This window comes from Desmodus rotundus, chromosome 12 (assembly GCF_022682495.2).
Source record: "Desmodus rotundus isolate HL8 chromosome 12, HLdesRot8A.1, whole genome shotgun sequence".
Lineage (NCBI taxonomy): Eukaryota > Metazoa > Chordata > Mammalia > Chiroptera > Phyllostomidae > Desmodus > Desmodus rotundus.
In genome coordinates, this window is record NC_071398.1 from 66,988,737 (window position 1) to 66,999,145 (window position 10,409).

The 10,409-nt window shown below is 39.4% G+C and overlaps 1 non-coding gene across 1 annotated transcript; it reads left to right on the plus strand.

The window, feature by feature from the left end:
* The first annotated feature begins 268 nt into the window (after positions 1 to 268).
* On the plus strand, positions 269 to 375 carry LOC112314098 (U6 spliceosomal RNA). Its single transcript, XR_002975766.1, has one exon. It is a non-coding gene; the product is annotated as a U6 spliceosomal RNA (small nuclear RNA).
* The last annotated feature ends 10,034 nt before the right edge of the window (positions 376 to 10,409 follow it).

A 10,409-nucleotide genomic window follows, 5' to 3' on the forward strand; every position in this document is an offset into this window, starting at 1 on the left:
TATCCTGTTTCAGCCTGCAAAGGCATAACCATTAAGACAAACATAGCTGACAAGCAAAAGGTGATGCAAAACTGCCCAATGTGGCTTGGGAAGTCAGGGAAGTTGATTAACTGTTATTTCCTGATCTATAAATCACCAATCTCCAACCTCTCTGTGTGCTATCCATAAAATATCAGCTGTGGCCTTTGCTATACAAGGACATCTCATTTTTTATAATGAACTAGTAAATAATAATCCATATCCTACAATGAAAGGTTACCCTGTTGTAGTGCTTGCTTCGGCAGCACATACACTAAAATTGGAATGATACAGAGAAGATTAGCATGGCCTCTGTGCAAGGACAGCACGCAGATTCATGAAGTTTTCTATATTTTTGGTGGGATTGAGCAAAAAAATAAAAAAGGACTCGTGGACATGGACAACAGGGTGGTGACTGTTGGAGCAAGAGGGATGTAAGGGGACTAAATGGTAATGGAAAAATATAGTAAGATTACATTTTTTTTTAAAAAGAGGAAAAGAAAGAAAGAGTAGCCTATTATAAACCAGGCAAAAGTGGGTCACATATTTAACAGCTGTGGTAGTTAAGAAACATGCTACACATGTATATGCCTGCATGTCATAGTAAGTACTGCATTAAGGCTTCACACCTCTGAATATTTATTTGAATTAGTTTGCCAATAAAGTTGGTATGTAATCAAAGAAAGGTCCTCCTTACTAATCACCTCTAGTTAAGGAATAATAATAATGATGCTAACATACGTGCGGAACACTTTCAAATTATAAAAAAACTTTCATACACATTTGGACATTTGATTCATATAACCATCAGGTAAAATTTTCCCTACTCAAAAGATGAGGAAAGTAAGATTCAAAGGGAGTAATTTTCCCAAGTTCACACCACTGATAAATAACAGAAATGCAACCAGATTGCAGGAGCAAGACTTTCAGTAGCTTTCCATAGGTTGTCTATTGAAGATCTTTTTATTACTAAATGAGATTCACAGAGTAGTAATACCGGCATCTCCTAGGAATTTGTTAGAAATGCAGACTCTCTGACTCCATTCCAGGATGACTGAATCAGAATCTGCACTTACACAAGATTAGCACATGATTCACATATACATTAAAATTTGAAAATGAATGAAATAACTGCATGAATAGTTATTCAATGAATGATTGAACAAAAGCGTCATTCATCCATTTATTCAGCACATTTGGCAAGTACCTACCTGCTAAGTAATACTTAGCAAATAACTATGATTTGATAAGTTTAATTGATAATAGTTGCAAATTTAACTTTTTGGAATTACTAAAATATTCGGGTTTAGGTCTATCTATAGTTCTCTACTTGCTTAATGATTTGGATTGATTTCATAGGTCAAGTCAGTCAAACAACTAAAAGTTTTTCCAAAGATACTGACACTAGTATAATTGTTTAAAAGGTAAAATTGCCCTTTGAACTGTTACTTTTCTTTAACAATTTACAGGTCTGCCTCACCAACTACACACAAGGCCATTGGACAGAGGTCACAGTTGTTACCCTTGAGAAGTCAACACTGGGTTTACCATTGAGCAGATGCTCAAAAATAGCCAAATGAATTAATGAATCAGTAAATGAGTAATCTGGGGAGGTGAGAAGATTATTCCAGATATTCTTTGCATAATATTCCCCCATTTACCTTAGTTAATTATTTAGCTAGCTTTCTTAAAAACCAAAATCTCCTGAATAGATTTCCTCTTAATTTCTGTAAAAGGGCTGCTGATTGTTGCTGTAACTGATTACTGTTGCTAATTATTTAAGTAACTATTCACTTTTTAGGACTTTGAAAAGGGTGATTAAAAGAGGTAATTACTCAAAGTTTGTTTAAAACAAGTAAATATCATGGAGACATCACACTGGAAATGGAGATGGAATCAGAATTGGAATACTACCTCAAGGCTGTGTACTGATTAAGACCTCAAGCTTATTGTCCTTTATGAATAGCAGTGTTTTTTCTGTAACAGACTGGACACTTTCCCTTTCTCTCATTCACCCCTTATTCCATTATTTTATCTTCAGTCCAGTCATCAATCTTTTTATTCAGAACCCATGTAAGCAAATGTTAGTTTTATGACTACATCTTCTCCTTTTGCTTTAGTATTAATGCCAAAACTTAAATTTTTTTTTTCATTTTATCATCACCTAAAGCACAGCACACATTTGCTTCATTCAAATATATTGTAACTAAATAACACCACCAAAGACTAACATCGTAGACAATCTGGCCATTCTGGAGGTTTGGAGGGTCACAAGGGTTATCACACGCCACCACCAGCAGATCACCAATCTATGAACAAGATGGTCTGAGTCTGAATCAACTATTCTGTGAATGCCACTGCTGCAATGTATGGGCATGGCCTTACTGTTTCTATACGTAGCTTTCATTCATGAGAGTCTGATCCTTGGCAGCGTATATACATTTTTATTTCTGTAAGATAGATTCCCTAAATTAGTCAAAAGGCATGTGTATTTTCAGGGTTTTTTTTTTTTAACATTTAAAAAAAATTTTTATTCAGTTACAATTGTCTGCATTTTCTCCCCATCCCTCCACCCCACCCCAGCCAGTCCCACCTCCCTCCCCAACCTCCATCCTCCCCCTTGATTTTGTCCTTGTGTCCTTTATAGTAGCTCCTAGAGACCCCTCTCCTCACTATCCCCTCCCCACTCTCCCCTGGCTATTGTTACATTGTCCTTAATTTCAATGTCTCTGGTTATATTTTGTTTGCTTTTTTCTTTTGTTGATTATGTTCCAGTTAAAGGTGAGATCATATGGCATTTGTCTCTCACCGCCTGGCTTATTTCACTTAGCATAATGCTCTCCAGTTCCATCCACGCCATTGCAAAGGGTATAAGCTCCTTCCTTCTCTCTGCTGCGTAGAATTCCATTGTGTAAATATACCATAGTTTTTGGATCCACTCGTTTGCTGATGGGCACTTAGGTTGCTTCCAGTACTTGGCTATTGTAAATTGTGCTATGAACATTGGGGTGCATAGGTTCTTTGGGATGGGTGTTTCAGGGTTCTTAGGGTATAATCCCAGCAGTGGAATTGCTGGGTCATAAGGCAGTTCCATTTTTAGTTTTCTGAGGAAATTCCATACTGTTTTTCACAGTGGCTGCACCAGTCTGCATTCCCACCAACAATGTACTAGGGTTCCCTTTTCTCCGCATCCTCTCCAACATTTATGTATATTCCCAGTCTTAATGGGCCATTTTAGCAGTCTCCACATTAAGAAATATATAAAAACTCATTTCTCTTCATGCCCATAAAATTATGAAATGAAAGCTTTAGATTTATTGCTAACAATATACAGGCTTTATTGCAATAGGTGTTATGTTGAATTACAGAGATGCTACACATCTCTAAATAGCTTTTTGTTATGTCATAATAAAATGTTTTGTAGTCAATGGAAGTTGCTGAAGGTTATACAGATTTGGAATTCCATGTAAAAGTCCAGGAAAAGACATTAAGTTCATGTTCCTTTAAGAAATGTAAAATCTGATTTTTATCTCTGCCACTGACTCCCCATTCAGCTTAGAGAAAAATAATAAAATTGTAAGGTGAGGAAGTCATCTAAATTAGCAAGTATATGTATTTTCATTTTGTATGCTGGTAACTTCCTGAAGGACTTAATTGACTTACAGATTGAAATTCCAGAAAAATAGAACATAAAAAGAAAACAAATATTACAATAATTTTTTAAAAGAACTTTAATGAACTGGTGTCTTCACTGATTCCAATATTTGGGCATCATCCCTGGCTATGCTATTTTTGGAATAAAACAAAGGCAGAAATGCATCCATACTCTTTTAACTCCTCCCACCCAAATTTTCCAAGAAATCTGTGCATTTATTTATTTCAAAAAAAATCAATCCTGCTTCCAAATGCCAGACAGAAAAAAACTGGGCTTCTGTCTACCACTGTTTCTGCTGCTGCTTCATGGTCTCATTAGCTGCTGTTTATGGCTGTACCCTTTGTTGGTTAGGCAGTGTAATGTGCTGGGGACTCTAATCTTGTATCTGTGCTTAGCTTATGTACCTGAGCTTAGCCATTCTTCCTGAAGCATGTCAGTTGTGTAAGGGTACCTGGACCTAGGGAAATTCTAGCTTCAGCCACAAGATGGGCCATTACTATCTCCCTCCAAAAACCTCAGCCATCACAGAATCCTTTTTCTCCTATGAACTTATTTTAGGGCCCCTGTATGTACTTTCTCCCAGGGACTCTTATAAAAAAATTTTTTTAGAGAGAGGGGAAAGGAGGAAGAAGGGGGAGAGAGAAACGTCGATGTAAGAGAGAAACATTAATTAGCTGCCTTTCATAGGCAGCCCCAACTGGGGATCGAACCTGCAACCCAAGCATGTGTCCTGACTGGGAATCAAACTGGCAACCTTTCAGTTTGCAGGATGACACCAAACCAATTGAGCCACACCAGCTGGGGCACTTCCAGTGACCCTTAACCAGGGTTATTCCTAACAGTAACAGTGAACCTCAAATGAGTCTCATTACTTCTTCCAAGAAGGTTTTTGATTCTATGTATGTTTACCAACTTCTTCCCCAAGACTCAGCATTGTATACTGAGAGAGATGGGGAGAAGCTGGTATTTGAGGCTTTGAAGCACCACTTAAATATATCCCAGGAAAATAAGTGACTAATAGACTTATACTTCACTTATTTGTACAACAAATACTCTGAGTGCCTCCAATCAGCCAATGTACTATTCTAGGCTTCCAAGAAACAGCAATGAATAAATCTGGCCAAGTCTTTGCAACCACAGAGTTTACCTTCTAGTGAAAAGATGAACAAAAAGAAATATGGAGTATTTAATGCGAGGCAGCGATAATATGAAAATAAATGGAATAGAGAATGAGACAGAGAGAGCTGTCACAGAAGGACAGCAGCATTGAGTGAAATGAAGGAGTAAGCCTTGTAGCTTCTGAAAGGAAAAAATAGAAAATGACATGTGCGAAGCCCTGAAATCAGTGCACGCTCGGCAAGCTCAAAGAAGAGTGAAGAGACCACTGTGTTTGGAGCAAGTGAGCATCACGGAAGTGGCAGTTGATGTCAGAAAGATAAGGCGAAAAGTATAGAAGCTTGAAGGCGATGGTAAGAACTCTGATTGAATTCTGTGTGATCTGGGAGACCTTTGAAAGGCTTTGAGATGACTGACACAATCTTATTTGAGTTTTAGAAGAAAACTCTATTATTAGGTGGAGACTAAAGTGTGGGGCGTGGGGCAGTGTGGGTAACAGAGGAAATGGGGAGAACAGCAGGGGCAGTAGAAATAAAGAGGACTGATCATTTGCCATTAGATTTAACACAATGGAACTTACTGGTCACTTTGACAAGAGCAGCTTCACTAAACAGGTAGAACCAAAAACGTTTTATACAGACCTCTGCTCACTACTTCTATCATGAGCTAGCTTTGAGATTCTAGCGAAATTCTTTAATTTAACATGGCATTTTTTAAATTGGGCAATAACTTCATGCCAAGAACTACGCTTCTTACTAGAGATACCATAAATTAATAAAGCATTGGTTATCATTTATCACCAGGCAGGAAGGCTAGACCTGTAGAATGGTAAATTATAACCCAATATAGTAAAGACATTATCTTCTTGTTGGAATGAAATGTGTATAATAGGAGCTCAATCACTTTTCTTCATGCAAGTTTAACCCATGTGAAAACTGTCAGAGGCCTAGGAAACACATCAAAACCTGTTCTTTTCTCCCCCAGTTTGTATAAAATATTTATTAAAAGAGAACCAAAATTATTAAATGGTTTTACATATAGCAGTCTCACATCTGAAAGATGGTTTAATTGCTTTGCAATTATTGGCTATTGCCCCATGTCATTCAAACACAGGACTTGTATGGGGTGATGTGGTTTGCATGTCCTAGAACAGAAGGGAGGCAATGTAAAGAATGAAAAAGGGGAAGGACTGTGCTATAGCAAAGACCCTTACAAATCTAGGCCAGGGTGTTTATGTCACCAAACAACACAAGAGCCTAATAAACCAAGCAAAAGGACATACTTGAGTGACCACAGCATAACCCCCTCAAATAAACACCCTGACCGATTTATCTGAATGCTTCACGTGCACAAGGATGTGTGTGCATGCGCATGTATGCATGTTTGTGTGGCCATGCAATTTAATAAGTGCAGCTGTGTTTATTCAATTATATAGCATTCCACATATACATAGAGCACACATGTGGCTGGAGATCATTCATAGCTTCATTCTTGGAAAGCATGTAAGTAAAAGTGTACAACCCATGAAAACCAAGCAGTTCATACTGCCTTATATACACATAAATGCAGAGAGATGCCTAAAGCAAAATGTACAGCTGAATTCACTGCTTTGAAACCTGGAATTATTGATCCAACTGAATAATTAGATGTAGGTCATAAAAGCACTTCTGAGAATAGTCACACACTTGATAAAAGGTATTGGAAAATCATATTTACATGAAAATTATTTAAAAACTAGATTATATGACATGGAAAACAGCAAAGTCTGAGTGATAACTTATAGTTTTGAAATACATAAAAATTACACTACAGAAGACAATAATACATTTATGACAATAGAAGAAAAAGATATATATGGAATTAAAGAGTACTGTCTTACAAAGAAAATTTGTCAAATACTAAACTGCATTATAAAAATGGAGTTTGAAATATTGAAGTTCAACAGATATTATTAACACTGAAAAAACTACAAAAGTGCTGAGATTCTCCCTAGGAACTCCCTTTTCTCCTATCCTGGCCCTGTGGGGAGCATGGAGAACGGAGGGTCTCATGACTGCTGTGAACGTAAGAAGCCAAGGCAGGAGCGAGAGAACTGACAACTCCACATGTTGGCTAATAAACTGGTGGGAGTTTAAAATGGCAGATAGCTTGGACAACTATTTGGATTATTATCAAATTAAACATGCATTTACCCTGTGAGCCACCAATTCTCTTAGGCATTAGCCCACAAGAGATGAAAATATATGCTCACAAAATGATGGGTGCAAGGACGTTTATTAGAAGTTTTATTCATAATGGATAATAACTCAAATGTCCATCCATAGGTAGATGGATACACCACTTGTGCTATATTCACAGAAGAAACTACCCCTCGGCAATAAAAAAAAAGAATGAATTACTGATGTATGCAACAACATCGATAAATCTCAAAAACATTTAAGAGAAGGAAACCAGACATAAAATTGTATGCACTATGCAATTCCATTTATACTAAGTTCAAGAACAGGTAAAATTAATTTATAGTGATGGAAATCAGAATGGTGTTATCTATTAGACAAAGGTGGGGATTGATGGGTAGGGAGCAAAAGACAACTTTCGTGATGACTGGGTATTTACACAGGAGTATATATTTGTCAAAAGTTATCGAATGTGCACATAAAGTTTGTGCATTTTGTTTCACATAAATTTTACCTCAGTAAAAAAACGCAATGATCAAAACCCTCCAGTGACTTTTGTCTCACTTAAAATTACATACAACTTCCTTTACACGGCCTCTAAGGCTGTCACTTTCTCTCTGACCCAGTTTCTGATCATCTGCTCCTTGCACATTCCTTTCCAACCTCAAAGGCCTACTTATTACTTCTTGAACTTGTGCCCATGCTCCTGCCTTAGACCTTACACTGCTCTCCCTTCTGCTAGGCGCCCTCCTCCCCTACAGATCTATACAACCAGCTCCCTCATTTCACTCAGATCTTTGCTCAAATGTCACCTCATTAGAGAGTGTTCCTTAAATGTCTTTCTGGAATAGTGACACCTGTCCCCAATTCATGCATACGCACACTCACTCACGCCTCACCCTTCTTTGTATCATCTCCCTTTCCTCCACAGCACGTATCAGTGCTAGACATTATATATTTTTTGTCTGTCTCCCTTCACATACGAAGAATTCTGGAGCCAAGATCTTTTTATTATTCACCGATGTACCCCTTAGTGCCTAGAAAATGTCTGACACATAGATAATTCAATAGCTATTTGTTGAATGATTAAAGAGTTAAGCAGAGGATAGATAAGTGATTGTGCAGAGGAGGTACAAACATCAGTGTGGGAACAAACTACATGTTCCACCTAATTATTGTTGTAACACACCCTGAAACTATTGGCTGAAAATGACGACAAAAATTTTGCTCACGAACCTGTAATTTGTGTGGTGCTCGGCAGGAAGAACCAGTCTCTGTTCCACACAGTGTCAGCTTTGGTGGCTCAACAGAGGAGGGAGGGAGGACGCATGTTCAAGACCGCTCACTCACATGTCAGCTGGGAGCTCCATGCAGTAGAGGCATCAGTTCCTCCTCACATGGGCATGGTGACTGGGTTCCAGGAGCAAGTATCCCAAGAGACAGGAAGTAGAAGCATGACTTTTATACTATTATATCGTGTAAGCAGTCACAGAGCCTGGATTCAGTGAAAGGGAAGATAAACCCCACCTCTTGATGGAATGAGAGCCAAAAAATTTTAGGGGCAGTTTTACAACCACCACACAAGAAGATCTTTTAGGTAAGTTCCATCACCCTGGGATTTATAATTCTGTGATTTGTTTTATTGCAGAGGTTTTTCAAATCTCAAGTGAGGAGCAATTACTTAACATTAAACTAAAACCATGTACAATAATCACTAGCTAATTACACTAAATCAAAGTTCTGCTTATGTATTGGCTCTAGTAGCATAGTTATCTTTAACTTCATTTGAAACAATTTTGTTAGATTGTATTGTGACAGCTCTCATATCAGTGTGCATTAAAAAAACTTATCAATTGGAGAACCAAGATGGCGGCGTAGGTAGACACACTGCACCTCCTCGCACAACCAGAACTGACAGAGAATCGAACAGCAAGGGGGACCAACACCAAGGAAATAGAAAATAAACATTCATCCAGACTGGTAGGAGGGGCGGAGACGGGCACCGGAGTGGAGAGGACTCGCGTGGCTGTGGCGGGACTGAGACTGGCGGAGTGTGGGACAAATGGCGCAGGCAGTCCGAGCACTAGCAGACCCCGCGGCCCCACATTTGCACAGATAAACCCAGAGGGCCGGACTCAGAGTGCCGGAGAACGGGGCAGGCAGAGCAGTGGGTAGCACCCCACGGCACCACATTCGCCCACAGATAAACCAGACGAACGGCAGGGAGCAAAGCAGACCGCGTAACCCAGGGCTCCAGCTCAGGGAAATAAAGCCTCAAACCTCTGATTGAAAACGCCCGTGGGGGTTGGGGCGGCAGCAGGAGAGACTCCCAGCCTCACAGGAGAGGATGTTGGAGAGACCCACAGGGGCCTAGAGTGTGCACAGGCCCACTTACTCAGGAACCAGCACCAGAGGGGCCCAGTTTGATTGTGGGTATCAGAGTGAAAGATTGAAATCCGGAGGAGAGTGAGGCGGGCGCCATTGCTCCCACTCGGCCCCTCCCCCACGTACAGCGACACAGCGCAGCAACCAGCATTACCCCGCCCTGGTGAACACCTAAGGCTCCGCCCCTTAAAGTAACAGACGTGCCAAGACCAAAAAAAAAAAAAAAAATGGCCCAAATGACAGAACACTTCAAAGCTCCAGAAAAAATGCAACTAAGCGACGAAGAGATAGCCAACCTATCGGATGCACAGTTCAAAGCACTGGTTATCAATATGCTCACAGACTTGGTTGAATCTGTCCGAAAAACAGATGAAAAAATGAAGCCTATGCTAAGAGAAACAAAGGAAAATGTACAGGGAACCAATAGTGATGAGAAGGAAACTGGGACTCAAATCAATGGTGTGGACCAGAAGGAAGAAACAAACATCCAACCAGAAAAGAATGAAGAAACAAGAACTTGGAAAAATGAGGAGAGGCTTAGGAACCTCCCGGACGCCTTGAAACGTTCCAACATCCAAATTATAGGGGTGCCAGAAGGAGAAGAGGAAGAACAAAAACTTGAAAACTTATTTAAACAAATAATGAAGGAGAACTTCCCTAATCTGGCAAAGGAAATAGACTTCCGGGAAGTCCAGGAAGCTCAGAGAGTCCCAAAGAAGCTGGACCCAAGGAGGAACACACCAAGGCACATCATAATTACATTACCCAAGATTAAACGCAAGGACCTACATCCAAGATTACTGTATCCAGCCAAGCTATCACTTAGAATGGAAGGGAAGATAAAGTGCTTCTCAGATAAGGTCAAGTTAAAGAAGTTCATCATCACCAAGCCCTTATTATATGAAATGTTAAAGGGAGTTACCTAAGAAAAAGAAGATCAAAAATAGGAACAGTAAAAATGACAGCAAACTCACAGTTATTAACGGCCACACATAAAACAAAAACGAGAGCAAACTAGGCAAACAACTAGAACATGAGGGTTGTCATTAAGGGAGTGG